Genomic DNA, 15,727 nt, shown 5'->3' with positions numbered 1-15,727 from the left:
TAGCCCTTTAACTCCATTTCATTTGAACATCCCTGAGGCTGGTGATTGCAGCTGTTTTGTACAAGTGGGGACTAAGAGAAACAAAGGTCGGGACCCTTTAACTCCATTTCATTTGAACTTCCCTGAGGCTGGTGATTGGAGCTGCTGGATACAAGGGGGCAGTCAGAGAGACAAAGGACTAGGTAGAACCTTTTTAATTTTATTTGAACTTCCTTGAGGCTAGCGATTGGAGCTCTTTTCTACAAGGGGGGAGTCAGAGAGACAAAGGTAGGGGCCCTTTAACTCCATTTCATTTGAACTTCCCTGAGGCTGGTGATTGGAGCTCTTTTCTACAAGGGGGGAGTCAGAGAGACAATGGTAGGGGCCCTTTAACTCCATTTCAATTGAACTTCCCTGAGGCTGGTGATTGCAGCTGCTGGCTACAAGGCACGAGTCAGAGAGATAGAGGACTAGGTAAAAGCCGGTGATTGGAGTTGTTTTCTACAAGGGGGTAGAAAGAGAGACAAAGATAGCTGCCCTTTAACTTCACTTCATTTTAACATTCCTGAGGCTGGTGACTGGAGCTGCTGCCAACAAGGGGGGAGTCACAACGGGAAAGAGGACTAGGTAGTAGCCCTTTAACTCCATTTCATTTGAACTTCCCTGAGGCTGGTGATTGGAGCTGCTGGCTAGAAGGGAGCAGTCAGAGAGACAAAGGACTAGGTAGAACCTTTTTAATTTTATTTGAACTTCCTTGAGGCTGGCGATTGGAGCTCTTTTCTACAAGGGGGGAGTCAGAGAGACAAAGGTAGGGGCCCTTTAACTCCACTTCATTTTAAGTTTCCTGAGGCTGGTTACTGGAGCTGCTGGCTACAAGGGGGGAGTCAGAGCGGGAAAGAGGACTAGGTAGTAGCCCTTTATCTCCATTTCATTTGAACTTCCCTGAGCCTGGTGATTGCAGCTGTTTTGTACAAGGGGGGAGACAGAGAGACAAAGATAGGGACCCTTTAACTCCACTGCATTTGAACTTCCCTGAAGCTGGTGACTGGAGCTGCTGCTACAAGGGGGGAGTAAAAGCGGGAAAGAGGACGAGGTAGTAGCCCTTTAACTCCATTTCATTTGAACATCCCTGAGGCTGGTGATTGCAGCTGTTTTGTACAAGTGGGGAGTAAAAGAAACAAAGGTCGGGACCCTTTAACTCCATTTCATTTGAACTTCCCTGAGGCTGGTGATTGGAGCTGCTGTCTACAAGGGGGCAGTCAGAGAGACAAAGGACTAGGTAGAACCTTTTTAATTTTATTTGAACTTCCTTGAGGCTGGCGATTGGAGCTCTTTTCTACAAGGGGGGAGTCACAGAGACAAAGGTAGGGGCCCTTCAACTCCATTTCATTTGAACTTCCCTGAGGCTGGTGATTGGAGCTCTTTTCTACAAGGGGGGAGTCAGAGAGACAATGGTAGGGGCCCTTTAACTCCATTTCAGTTGAACTTCCCTGAGGCTGGTGATTGGAGCTGTTTTCTAGAAGGGGGGAGTCAGAGAGACAAATGTAGGGACCCTTTACCTCCACTTCATTTGAACTTCCCTGAGGCTGGTGATTGCAGCTGCTGGCTACAAGGCATTAGTCAGAGAGACAAAGAGGACTAGGTAGTAGCCCTTTAAGTCAGTTTCATTTCAACTTCCCTGAGGCTGGTGATTGGAGTTGTTTTCTACAAGGGGGGACTAAGAGAGATAAGGGTCGGGGGCCTTTAACTCCATTTCATTTGAACTTCCCCGAAGCTGGTGATTGAAGCTGCTGGCTACAAGGCACGAGTCAGAGAGATAGAGGACTAGGTAAAATCCCTTTAAGTCAATTTCATTTCAACTTCCCTGAGGCTGGTGATTGGAGCTGTTTTCTACAAGGGAGAGAGACATAGGTAGGGGCCCTTTAACTCCACTTCATTTTAACTTTCCTGAGGCTGGTGACTGGAGCTGCTGGCTACAAGGGGGGAGTCAAAGCGGGAAAGAGGACTAGAAAGTAGCCCTTTATCTCCATTTCATTTGAACTTCCCTGAGCCTGGTGATTGCAGCTGTTTTGTACAAGTGGGGAGTAAGAGAAACAAAGGTCGGGGCCCTTTAACTCCATTTCATTTGAACTTCCCTGAGGCTGGTGATTGGAGTTGTTTTCTACACGGGGGGAGAAAGAGAGACAAAGATAGCGGCCCTTTAACTCCATTTCATTTGAACTTCCCTGAGGCTGGTGATTGGAGCTGCTGGCTACAAGGGGGCAGTCAGAGAGACAAAGGACTAGGTAGAAACTTTTTAATTTTATTTGAACTTCCTTGAGGCTGGCGATTGGAGCTCTTTTCTACAAGGGGGGAGTCAGAGAGACAAAGGTAGGGGCCCTTTAACTCCATTTCATTTGAACTTCCCTGAGGCTGGTAATTGGAGCTCTTTTCTACAAGGGGGGAGTCAGAGAGACAATGGTAGGGGCCCTTTAACTCCATTTCAATTGAACTTCCCTGAGGCTGGTGATTGCAGCTGCTGGCTACAAGGCATTAGTCAGAGAGACAAAGAGGACTAGGTAGTAGCCCTTTAAGTCAGTTTCATTTCAACTTCCCTGAGGCTGGTGATTGGAGTTGTTTTCTACAAGGGGGGAGTAAGAGAGATAAGGGTCGGGGGCCTTTAACTCCATTTCATTTGAACTTCCCCGAAGCTGGTGATTGGAGCTGCTGGCTACAAGGCACGAGTCAGAGAGACAAAGAGGACTAGGTAATAGCCCTTTAAGTCAATTTCATTTCAACTTCCCTGAGGCTGGTGATTGGAGCTGTTTTCTACAAGGGAGAGAGACAAAGGTAGGGGCCCTTTGACTCCACTTCATTTTAAGTTTCCTGAGGCTGGTTACTGGAGCTGCTGGCTACAAGGGGGGAGTCAGAGCGGGAAAGAGGACTAGGTAGTAGCCCTTTATCTCCATTTCATTTGAACTTCCCTGAGCCTGGTGATTGCAGCTGTTTTGTAGAAGGGGGGAGACAGAGAGACAAAGATAGGGGCCCTTTAACTCCACTGCATTTGAACTTCCCTGAAGCTGGTGACTGGAGCTGCTGCTACAAGGGGGGAGTAAAAGCGGGAAAGAGGACGAGGTAGTAGCCCTTTAACTCCATTTCATTTGAACATCCCTGAGGCTGGTGATTGCAGCTGTTTTGTACAAGTGGGGAGTAAATGAAACAAAGGTCGGGACCCTTTAACTCCATTTCATTTGAACTAACCTGAGGCTGGGATTGGAGCTGCTGGCTACAAGGGGGCAGTCAGAGAGACAAAGGACTAGGGAGAACCTTTTTAATTTTATTTGCACTTCCTTGAGGCTAGCGATTGGAGCTCTTTTCTACAAGGGGGGAGTCAGAGAGACAAAGGTAGGGGCCCTTCAACTCCATTTCATTTGAACTTCCCTGAGGCTGGTGATTGGAGCTCTTTTCTACAAGGGGGGAGTCAGAGAGACAAAGGACTAGGTAGAACCTTTTTAATTTTATTTGAACTTCCTTGAGGCTGGCGATTGGAGCTCTTTTCTACAAGGGGGGAGTCAGAGAGACAAAGATAGGGGCCCTTCAACTCCATTTCATTTGAACTTCCCTGAGGCTGGTGATTGGAGCTCTATTCTACAAGGGGGGAGTCAGAGAGACAAAGGTAGGGGCCCTTTAACTCCATTTCAATTGAACTTACCTGAGGCTGGTGATTGGAGCTGTTTTCTGCAAGGGGGGAGTCAGAGAGACAAAGGTAGTAGCCCTTTAACTCCATTTCAATTGAACTTCCCTGAGGCTGGTGATTGGAGCTGTTTTCTACAAGGGGGGAGTCAGAGAGACAAATGTAGAGACCCTTTAACTCCATTTCATTTGAACTTCCCCGAAGCTGGTGATTGGAGCTGCTGGCTACAAGGCACGAGTCAGAGAGATAGAGGACTAGGTAATAGCCCTTTAAGTCAATTTCATTTCAACTTCCCTGAGGCTGGTGATTGGAGCTGTTTTCTACAAGGGAGAGAGACATAGGTAGGGGCCCTTTAACTACACTTCATTTTAACTTTCCTGAGGCTGGTGACTGGAGCTGCTGGCTACAAGGGGGGAGTCAAAGCGGGAAAGAGGACTAGGTAGTAGCCCTTTATCTCCATTTCATTTGAACTTCCCTGAGCCTGGTGATTGCAGCTGTTTTGTACAAGGGGGGAGACAGAGAGACAAAGATAGGGGCCCTTTAACTCCACTGCATTTGAACTTCCCTGAAGCTGGTGACTGGAGCTGCTGCTACAAGGGGGGAGTAAAAGCGGGAAAGAGGACGAGGTAGTAGCCCTTTAACTCCATTTCATTTGAACATCCCTGAGGCTGGTGATTGCAGCTGTTTTGTACAAGTGGGGAGTAAAAGAAACAAAGGTCGGGACCCTTTAACTCCATTTCATTTGAACTAACCTGAGGCTGGTGATTGGAGCTGCTGGCTACAAGGGGGCAGTCAGAGAGACAAAGGACTAGGGAGAACCTTTTTAATTTTATTTGCACTTCCTTGAGGCTAGCGATTGGAGCTCTTTTCTACAAGGGGGGAGTCAGAGAGACAAAGGTAGGGGCCCTTCAACTCCATTTCATTTGAACTTCCCTGAGGCTGGTGATTGGAGCTGCTGGCTACAAGGGGGCAGTCAGAGAGACAAAGGACTAGGTAGAACCTTTTTAATTTTATTTGAACTTCCTTGAGGCTGGCGATTGGAGCTCTTTTCTACAAGGGGGGAGTCAGAGAGACAAAGGTAGGGGCCCTTCAACTCCATTTCATTTGAACTTCCCTGAGGCTGGTGATTGGAGCTCTTTTCTACAAGGGGGGAGTCAGAGAGACAAAGGTAGGGGCCCTTTAACTCCATTTCAATTGAACTTCCCTGAGGCTGGTGATTGGAGCTGTTTTCTGCAAGGGGGGAGTCAGAGAGACAAAGGTAGTAGCCCTTTAACTCCATTTCAATTGAACTTCCCTGAGGCTGGTGATTGGAGCTGTTTTCTACAAGGGGGGAGTCAGAGAGACAAATGTAGAGACCCTTTAACTCCATTTCATTTGAACTTCCCCGAAGCTGGTGATTGGAGCTGCTGGCTACAAGGCACGAGTCAGAGAGATAGAGGACTAGGTAATAGCCCTTTAAGTCAATTTCATTTCAACTTCCCTGAGGCTGGTGATTGGAGCTGTTTTCTACAAGGGAGAGAGACATAGGTAGGGGCCCTTTAACTACACTTCATTTTAACTTTCCTGAGGCTGGTGACTGGAGCTGCTGGCTACAAGACACGAGTCAGATAGACAAAGAGGACTAGGTAATAGCCCTTTAAGTCAATTTCATTTCAACTTCCCTGAGGCTGGTGATTGGAGCTGTTTTCAACAAGGGAGAGAGACAAAGATAGGGGCCCTTTAACCTCACTTCATTTTAACATTCCTGAGGCTGGTGACTGGAGCTGCTGCCAACAAGGGGGGAGTCAGAACGGGAAAGAGGACTAGGTAGTAGCCCTTTAGCTCCATTTCATTTGAACTTCCCTGAGGCTGGTGATTGGAGCTGCTGGCTACAAGGGGGCAGTCAGAGAGACAAAGGACTAGGTAGAACCTTTTTAATTTTATTTGAACTTCCTTGAGGCTGGCGATTGGAGCTCTTTCCTACAAGGGGGGAGTCAGAGAGACAAAGGTAGGGGCCCTTTAACTCCATTTCATTTGAACTTCCCTGAGGCTGGTGATTGGAGCTCTTTTCTACAAGTGGGGAGTCAGAGAGACAATGGTAGTAGCCCTTTAACTCCATTTCATTTGAACTTCCCTGAGGCTGGTGATTGCAGCTGCTGGCTACAAGGCATTAGTCAGAGGGACAAAGAGGACTAGGTAGTAGCCCTTTAAGTCAGTTTCATTTCAACTTCCCTGAGGCTGGTGATTGGAGTTGTTTTCTACAAGGGGGGAGTAAGAGAGATAAGGGTCGGGGGCCTTTAACTCCATTTCATTTGAACTTCCCCGAAGCTGGTGATTGGAGCTGCTGGCTACAAGACACGAGTCAGATAGACAAAGAGGACTAGGTAATAGCCCTTTAAGTCAATTTCATTTCAACTTCCCTGAGGCTGGTGATTGGAGCTGTTTTCAACAAGGGAGAGAGACAAAGGTAGGGGCCCTTTGACTCCACTTCATTTGAACTTCCCTGAAGCTGGTGACTGGAGCTGCTGCTACAAGGGGGGAGTAAAAGCGGGAAAGAGGACGAGGTAGTAGCCCTTTAACTCCATTTCATTTGAACATCCCTGAGGCTGGTGATTGCAGCTGTTTTGTACAAGTGGGGAGTAAAAGAAACAAAGGTCGGGACCCTTTAACTCCATTTCATTTGAACTAACCTGAGGCTGGTGATTGGAGCTGCTGGCTACAAGGGGGCAGTCAGAGAGACAAAGGACTAGGGAGAACCTTTTTAATTTTATTTGCACTTCCTTGAGGCTAGCGATTGGAGCTCTTTTCTACAAGGGGGGAGTCAGAGAGACAAAGGTAGGGGCCCTTCAACTCCATTTCATTTGAACTTCCCTGAGGCTGGTGATTGGAGCTGCTGGCTACAAGGGGGCAGTCAGAGAGACAAAGGACTAGGTAGAACCTTTTTAATTTTATTTGAACTTCCTTGAGGCTGGCGATTGGAGCTCTTTTCTACAAGGGGGGAGTCAGAGAGACAAAGGTAGGGGCCCTTCAACTCCATTTCATTTGAACTTCCCTGAGGCTGGTGATTGGAGCTCTTTTCTACAAGGGGGGAGTCAGAGAGACAAAGGTAGGGGCCCTTTAACTCCATTTCAATTGAACTTCCCTGAGGCTGGTGATTGGAGCTGTTTTCTGCAAGGGGGGAGTCAGAGAGACAAAGGTAGTAGCCCTTTAACTCCATTTCAATTGAACTTCCCTGAGGCTGGTGATTGGAGCTGTTTTCTACAAGGGGGGAGTCAGAGAGACAAATGTAGAGACCCTTTAACTCCATTTCATTTGAACTTCCCCGAAGCTGGTGATTGGAGCTGCTGGCTACAAGGCACGAGTCAGAGAGATAGAGGACTAGGTAATAGCCCTTTAAGTCAATTTCATTTCAACTTCCCTGAGGCTGGTGATTGGAGCTGTTTTCTACAAGGGAGAGAGACATAGGTAGGGGCCCTTTAACTACACTTCATTTTAACTTCCCTGAGGCTGGTGATTGGAGTTGTTTTCTACAAGGGGGGAGTAAGAGAGATAAGGGTCGGGGGCCTTTAACTCCATTTCATTTGAACTTCCCCGAAGCTGGTGATTGGAGCTGCTGGCTACAAGACACGAGTCAGATAGACAAAGAGGACTAGGTAATAGCCCTTTAAGTCAATTTCATTTCAACTTCCCTGAGGCTGGTGATTGGAGCTGTTTTCAACAAGGGAGAGAGACAAAGGTAGGGGCCCTTTGACTCCACTTCATTTTAAGTTTCCTGAGGCTGGTTACTGGAGCTGCTGGCTACAAGGGGGGAGTCAAAGCGGGAAAGAGGACTAGGTAGTAGCCCTTTATCTCCATTTCATTTGAACTTCCCTGAGCCTGGTGATTGCAGCTGTTTTGTACAAGGGGGGAGACAGAGAGACAAAGATAGGGGCCCTTTAACTCCACTGCATTTGAACTTCCCTGAAGCTGGTGACTGGAGCTGCTGCTACAAGGGGGGAGTAAAAGCGGGAAAGAGGACGAGGTAGTAGCCCTTTAACTCCATTTCATTTGAACATCCCTGAGGCTGGTGATTGCAGCTGTTTTGTACAAGGGGGGAGACAGAGAAACAAAGGTCGGGACCCTTTAACTCCATTTCATTTGAACTTCCCTGAGGCTGGTGATTGGAGCTGCTGGCTACAAGGGGGCAGTCAGAGAGACAAAGGACTAGGGAGAACCTTTTTAATTTTATTTGCACTTCCTTGAGGCTAGCAATTGGAGCTCTTTTCTACAAGGGGGGAGTCAGAGAGACAAAGGTAGTAGCCCTTTAACTCCATTTCATTTGAACTTCCCTGAGGCTGGTGATTGCAGCTGTTTTGTACAAGGGGGAAACAGAGACAAAGATAGGGGCCCTTTAACTCCACTTCATTTGAACTTCCCTGAAGCTGGTGACTGGAGCTGCTGGCTACAAGGGGGGAGTCAGAGCGGGAAAGAGGACTAGGTAGTAGCCCTTTAACTCCATTTCATTTGAACTTCCCTGAGGCTGGTGATTGCAGCTGTTTTCTATAAGTGGGGAATAAGAGAGACAAAGGTCGGGGCCCTTTAACTCCATTTCATTTGAACATCCCTGAGGCTGGTGATTGCAGCTGTTTTGTACAAGTGGGGAGTAAGAGAAACAAAGGTCGGGACCCTTTAACTCCATTTCATTTGAAGTTCCCTGAGGCTGGTGATTGGAGTTGCTGGCTACAAGGGGGCAGTCAGAGAGACAAAGGACTAGGGAGAACCTTTTTAATTTTATTTGCACTTCCTTGAGGCTAGCGATTGGAGCTCTTTTCTACAAGGGGGGAGTCAGAGAGACAAAGGTAGGGGCCCTTCAACTCCATTTCATTTGAACTTCCCTGAGGCTGGTGATTGGAGCTCTTTTCTACAAGGGGGGAGTCAGAGAGACAAAGGTAGGGGACCTTTAACTCCATTTCATTTGAAATTCCCTGAGGCTGGTGATTGGAGCTCTTTTCTACAAGGGGGGAGAAAGAGAGACAAAGATAGCGGCCCTTTAACTTCACTTCATTTTAACATTCCTCAGGCTGGTGACTGGAGCTGCTGGCAACAAGGGGGGAGTCAGAACGGGAAAGAGGACTAGGTAGTAGCCCTTTAACTCCATTTCATTTGAACTTCCCTGAGACTGGTGATTGGAGCTGCTGGCTACAAGGGGGCAGTCAGAGAGACAAAGGACTAGGTAGAACCTTTTAAATTTTATTTGAACTTCCTTGAGGCTGGCGATTGGAGCTCTTTTCTACAAGGGGGGAGTCAGAGAGAAAATGGTAGGGGCCCTTTAACTGCATTTCATTTGAACTTCCCTGAGGCTGGTGATTGGAGCTCTTTTCTACAAGGGGGGAGTCAGAGAGACAAAGGTAGGGGACCTTTAACTCCATTTCATTTGAAATTCCCTGAGGCTGGTGATTGGAGCTCTTTTCTACAAGGGGGGAGTCAGAGAGACAAAGGTAGGGTCCCTTTAACTCCATTTCAATTGAACTTCCCTGAGGTTGGTGATTGGAGCTGTTTTCTTCAAGGGTGGAGTCAGGGAGACAAAAAGGACTATTTAGTAGCCCGTTAACTCCATTTCATTTGAACTTCCATGAGGCTGGCGATTGGAGCTCTTTTCTACAAGGGGGGAGTCAGAGAGACAAAGGTAGGGGCCCTTTAACTCCTTTTAATTTGAACTTCCCGGAGGTTGGTGATTGGAGCTGTTTTCTTCAAGGGAGGAGTCGGAGAGACAAAAAGGACTATATAGTAGCCCGTTAACTCCATTTCATTTGAACTTCCATGAGGCTGGCGATTGGAGCTCTTTTCTACAAGGGGGGCGTCAGAGAGACAAAGGTAGGGGCCCTTTAACTTCATTTAATTTGAACTTCCCTGAGGTTGGTGATTGGAGCTGTTTTCTTCAAGGGTGGAGTCGGAGAGACAAAAAGGACTATATAGCAGCCGGTTAACTCCATTTCATTTGAACTTCCCTGAGGCTGGTGATTTTAGCTGTTTTCTACTAGGGGGGAGTCAGAGAGAAAAAGGTAGTAGCCCTTTAACTCCATTTCATTTGAACTTCCCTGAGGCTGGTGATTGGAGCTGTTTTCTACAAGGGGGGAGTCAGAGAGACAAATGTAGGGACCCTTTACCTCCACTTCATTTGAACTTCCCTGAGGCTGGTGATTGCAGCTGCTGGCTACAAGGCATTAGTCGGAGAGACAAAGAGGACTAGGTAGTAGCCCTTTAAGTCAGTTTCATTTCAACTTCCCTGAGGCTGGTGATTGGAGCTGTTTTCTACAAGGGGGGAGTCAGAGAGACAAATGTAGGGACCCTTTACCTCCACTTCATTTGAACTTCCCTGAGGCTGGTGATTGCAGCTGCTGGCTACAAGGCACGAGTCAGAGAGATAGAGGACTAGGTAATAGCCCTTTAAGTCAATTTCATTTCAACTTCCCTGAGGCTGGTGATTGGAGCTGTTTTCTACAAGGGAGAGAGACATAGGTAGGGGCCCTTTAACTCCACTTCATTTTAACTTTCCTGAGGCTGGTGACTGGAGCTGATGGCTACAAGGGGGGAGTCAAAGCGGGAAAGAGGACTAGGTAGTAGCCCTTTATCTCCATTTCATTTGAACTTCCCTGAGGCTGGTGATTGGAGCTGCTGGCTACAAGGGGGCAGTCAGTGAGACAATGGTAGGGGCCCTTTAACTCCATTTCAAATGAACTTCCCTGAGGCTGGTGATTGGAGCTGTTTTCTACAAGGGGGAAGACAGAGAGACAAAGATAGGGGTCCTTTAACTCCTCTTCATTTTAACTTTCCTGAGGCTGGTGACTGGAGCTGCTGGCTACAAGGGGGGAGTCAGAGTGGGAAAGAGGACTAGGTAGTAGCCCTTTAACTCCATTTCATTTGAACTTCCCTGAGGCTGGTGATTGCAGCTGGTTTCTACAAGTGGGAAGTAAGAGAGACAAAGGTTGGGGCCCTTTAACCCCATTTCATTTGAACTTCCCTGAGGCTGTTGATTGGAGCTGTTTTCTACAAGGGGGGAGTAAGCGAGATAAGGGTCGGGGCCCTTTAACTCCATTTCATTTGAACTTCCCCGAAGCTGGTGATTGGAGCTGCTGGCTACAAGGGGGCAGTCAGAGAGGCAAAGGACTAGGTAGAACCTTTTTAATTTTTTTTGAACTTCCTTGAGGCTGGCGATTGGAGCTCTTTTCTACAAGGGGGGAGTCAGAGAGACAAAGGTAGGGGCCCTTTAACTCCATTTCATTTGAACTTCCCTGAGGCTGGTAATTGGAGCTCTTTTCTACAAGGGGGGAGTCAGAGAGACAATGCTAGGGGCCCTTTAACTCCATTTCAATTGAACTTCCCTGAGGCTGGTGATTGCAGCTGCTGGCTACAAGGCATTAGTCAGAGAGACAAAGAGGACTAGGTAGTAGCCCTTTAAGTCAGTTTCATTTCAACTTCCCTGAGGCTGGTGATTGGAGTTGTTTTCTACAAGGGGGGAGTAAGAGAGATAAGGGTCCGGGGCCTTTAACTCCATTTCATTTGAACTTCCCCGAAGCTGGCGATTGGAGCTGCTGGCTACAAGGCACGAGTCAGAGAGACAAAGAGGACTAGGTAATAGCCCTTTAAGTCAATTTCATTTCAACTTCCCTGAGGCTGGTGATTGGAGCTGTTTTCTACAAGGGAGAGAGACAAAGGTAGGGGCCCTTTGACTCCACTTCATTTTAAGTTTCCTGAGGCTGGTTACTGGAGCTGCTGGCTACAAGGGGGGAGTCAGAGCGGGAAAGAGGACTAGGTAGTAGCCCTTTATCTCCATTTCATTTGAACTTCCCTGAGCCTGGTGATTGCAGCTGTTTTGTAGAAGGGGGGAGACAGAGAGACAAAGATAGGGGCCCTTTAACTCCACTGCATTTGAACTTCCCTGAAGCTGGTGACTGGAGCTGCTGCTACAAGGGGGGAGTAAAAGCGGGAAAGAGGACGAGGTAGTAGCCCTTTAACTCCATTTCATTTGAACATCCCTGAGGCTGGTGATTGCAGCTGTTTTGTACAAGTGGGGAGTAAAAGAAACAAAGGTCGGGACGCTTTAACTCCATTTCATTTGAACTAACCTGAGGCTGGTGATTGGAGCTGCTGGCTACAAGGGGGCAGTCAGAGAGACAAAGGACTAGGTAGAACCTTTTTAATTTCATTTGAATTTCCTTGAGGCTGGTGAATGGAGCTGTTTTCTACAAGGGGGGAGTCAGAGAGACAATGGTAGGGGCCCTTTAACTCCATTTCATTTGAACTTCCCCGAAGCTGGTGATTGGAGCTGCTGGCTACAAGGCACGAGTCAGAGAGATAGAGGACTAGGTAATAGCCCTTTAAGTCAATTTCATTTCAACTTCCCTGAGGCTGGTGATTGGAGCTGTTTTCTACAAGGGAGAGAGACATAGGTAGGGGCCCTTTAACTACACTTCATTTTAACTTTCCTGAGGCTGGTGACTGGAGCTGCTGGCTACAAGGGGGGAGTCAAAGCGGGAAAGAGGACTAGGTAGTAGCCCTTTATCTCCATTTCATTTGAACTTCCCTGAGGCTGGTAATTGCAGCTGTTTTGTACAAGTGGGGAGTAAGAGAAACAAAGGTCGGGGCCCTTTAACTCCATTTCATTTGAACTTCCCTGAGGCTGGTGATTGGAGTTGTTTTCTACAAGGGGGGAGAAAGAGAGACAAAAATAGCGGCCCTTTAACTTCACTTCATTTTAACTTTCCTGAGGCTGGTGACTGGAGCTGCTGCCAACAAGGGGGGACTCAGAACGGGAAAGAGGACTAGGTAGTAGCCCTTTAAGTCAGTTTCATTTCAACTTCCCTGAGGCTGGTGATTGGAGTTGTTTTCTACAAGGGAGAGAGAGAAAGGTAGGGGCCCTTTGACTCCACTTCATTTTAAGTTTCCTGAGGCTGGTTACTGGAGCTGCTGGCTACAAGGGGGGAGTCAAAGCGGGAAAGAGGACTAGGTAGTAGCCCTTTATCTCCATTTCATTTGAACTTCCCTGAGCCTGGTGATTGCAGCTGTTTTGTAGAAGGGGGGAGACAGAGAGACAAAGATAGGGGCCCTTTAACTCCACTGCATTTGAACTTCCCTGAAGCTGGTGACTGGAGCTGCTGCTACAAGGGGGGAGTAAAAGCGGGAAAGAGGACGAGGTAGTAGCCCATTAACTCCATTTCATTTGAACATCCCTGAGGCTGGTGATTGCAGCTGTTTTGTACAAGGGGGGAGACAGAGAAACAAAGGTCGGGACCCTTTAACTCCATTTCATTTGAACTTCCCTGAGGCTGGTGATTGGAGCTGCTGGCTACAAGGGGGCAGTCAGAGAGACAAAGGACTAGGGAGAACCTTTTTAATTTTATTTGCACTTCCTTGAGGCTAGCGATTGGAGCTCTTTTCTACAAGGGGGGAGTCAGAGAGACAAAGGTAGGGGCCCTTTAACTCCATTTCATTTGAACTTCCCTGAGGCTGGTGATTGGAGCTGTTTTGTACAAGTGGGGAGTAAGAGAAACAAAGGTCGGGGCCCTTTAACTCCATTTCATTTGAACTTCCCTGAGGCTGGTGATTGGAGTTGTTTTCTACAAGGGGGGAGAAAGAGAGACAAAGATAGCGGCCCTTTAACTTCACTTCATTTTAACATTCCTCAGGCTGGTGACTGGAGCTGCTGGCAACAAGGGGGGAGTCAGAACGGGAAAGAGGACTAGGTAGTAGCCCTTTAACTCCATTTCATTTGAACTTCCCTGAGACTGGTGATTGGAGCTGCTGGCTACAAGGGGGCAGTCAGAGAGACAAAGGACTAGGTAGAACCTTTTAAATTTTATTTGAACTTCCTTGAGGCTGGCGATTGGAGCTCTTTTCTACAAGGGGGGAGTCAGAGAGAAAATGGTAGGGGCCCTTTAACTGCATTTCATTTGAACTTCCCTGAGGCTGGTGATTGGAGCTCTTTTCTACAAGGGGGGAGTCAGAGAGACAAAGGTAGGGGACCTTTAACTCCATTTCATTTGAAATTCCCTGAGGCTGGTGATTGGAGCTCTTTTCTACAAGGGGGGAGTCAGAGAGACAAAGGTAGGGTCCCTTTAACTCCATTTCAATTGAACTTCCCTGAGGTTGGTGATTGGAGCTGTTTTCTTCAAGGGTGGAGTCAGGGAGACAAAAAGGACTATATAGTAGCCCGTTAACTCCATTTCATTTGAACTTCCATGAGGCTGGCGATTGGAGCTCTTTTCTACAAGGGGGGAGTCAGAGAGACAAAGGTAGGGGCCCTTTAACTCCATTTAATTTGAACTTCCCTGAGGTTGGTGATTGGAGCTGTTTTCTTCAAGGGAGGAGTCGGAGAGACAAAAAGGACTATATAGTAGCCCGTTAACTCCATTTCATTTGAACTTCCATGAGGCTGGCGATTGGAGCTCTTTTCTACAAGGGGGGCGTCAGAGAGACAAAGGTAGGGGCCCTTTAACTTCATTTAATTTGAACTTCCCTGAGGTTGGTGATTGGAGCTGTTTTCTTCAAGGGTGGAGTCGGAGAGACAAAAAGGACTATATAGCAGCCGGTTAACTCCATTTCATTTGAACTTCCCTGAGGCTGGTGATTTTAGCTGTTTTCTACTAGGGGGGAGTCAGAGAGAAAAAGGTAGTAGCCCTTTAACTCCATTTCATTTGAACTTCCCTGAGGCTGGTGATTGGAGCTGTTTTCTACAAGGGGGGAGTCAGAGAGACAAATGTAGGGACCCTTTACCTCCACTTCATTTGAACTTCCCCGAAGCTGGTGATTGGAGCTGCTGGCTACAAGGCATTAGTCGGAGAGACAAAGAGGACTAGGTAATAGCCCTTTAAGTCAATTTCATTTCAACTTCCCTGAGGCTGGTGATTGGAGCTGTTTTCAACAAGGGAGAGAGACAAAGGTAGGGGCCCTTTGACTCCACTTCATTTTAAGTTTCCTGAGGCTGGTTACTGGAGCTGCTGGCTACAAGGGGGGAGTCAAAGCGGGAAAGAGGACTAGGTAGTAGCCCTTTATCTCCATTTCATTTGAACTTCCCTGAGCCTGGTGATTGCAGCTGTTTTGTAGAAGGGGGGAGACAGAGAGACAAAGATAGGGGCCCTTTAACTCCACTGCATTTGAACTTCCATGAAGCTGGTGACTGGAGCTGCTGCTACAAGGGGGGAGTAAAAGCGGGAAAGAGGACGAGGTAGAAGCCCTTTAACTCCATTTCATTTGAACATCCCTGAGGCTGGTGATTGCAGCTGTTTTGTACAAGTGGGGAGTAAAAGAAACAAAGGTCGGGACACTTTAACTCCATTTCATTTGAACTAACCTGAGGCTGGTGATTGGAGCTGCTGGCTACAAGGGGGCAGTCAGAGAGACAAAGGACTAGGTAGAACCTTTTTAATTTCATTTGAATTTCCTTGAGGCTGGTGAATGGAGCTGTTTTCTACAAGGGGGGAGTCAGAGAGACAATGGTAGGGGCCCTTTAACTCCATTTCATTTGAACTTCCCCGAAGCTGGTGATTGGAGCTGTTTTCTACAAGGGGGGAGTCAGAGAGACAAATGTAGAGACCCTTTAACTCCATTTCATTTGAACTTCCCCGAAGCTGGTGATTGGAGCTGCTGGCTACAAGGCACGAGTCAGAGAGATAGAGGACTAGGTAATAGCCCTTTAAGTCAATTTCATTTCAACTTCCCTGAGGCTGGTGATTGGAGCTGTTTTCTACAAGGGAGAGAGACATAGGTAGGGGCCCTTTAACTACACTTCATTTTAACTTTCCTGAGGCTGGTGACTGGAGCTGCTGGCTACAAGGGGGGAGTCAAAGCGGGAAAGAGGACTAGGTAGTAGCCCTTTATCTCCATTTCATTTGAACTTCCCTGAGGCTGGTAATTGCAGCTGTTTTGTACAAGTGGGGAGTAAGAGAAACAAAGGTCGGGGCCCTTTAACTCCATTTCATTTGAACTTCCCTGAGGCTGGTGATTGGAGTTGTTTTCTACAAGGGGGGAGAAAGAGAGACAAAAATAGCGGCCCTTTAACTTCACTTCATTTTAACTTTCCTGAGGCTGGTGACTGGAGCTGCTGCCAACAAGGGGGGA

The 15,727-nt window shown here is 47.6% G+C and overlaps 1 protein-coding gene across 11 annotated transcripts in view; it reads left to right on the top strand.

Annotated features, from left to right (window-relative positions):
- The window catches only part of KLHL15 (kelch like family member 15), a 150,329-nt gene that overhangs the window by 46,136 nt on the left and 88,466 nt on the right, over positions 1 to 15,727 (top strand). The gene's annotated exons all lie outside the window — the stretch shown is intronic.

The sequence above is a fragment of the Natrix helvetica genome, assembly GCF_964273705.1.
Source record: "Natrix helvetica genome assembly, chromosome: 3".
Taxonomy (NCBI): Eukaryota; Metazoa; Chordata; class Lepidosauria; order Squamata; family Natricidae; genus Natrix; species Natrix helvetica.
This window is presented reverse-complemented; position numbering and strand designations above follow the sequence as displayed.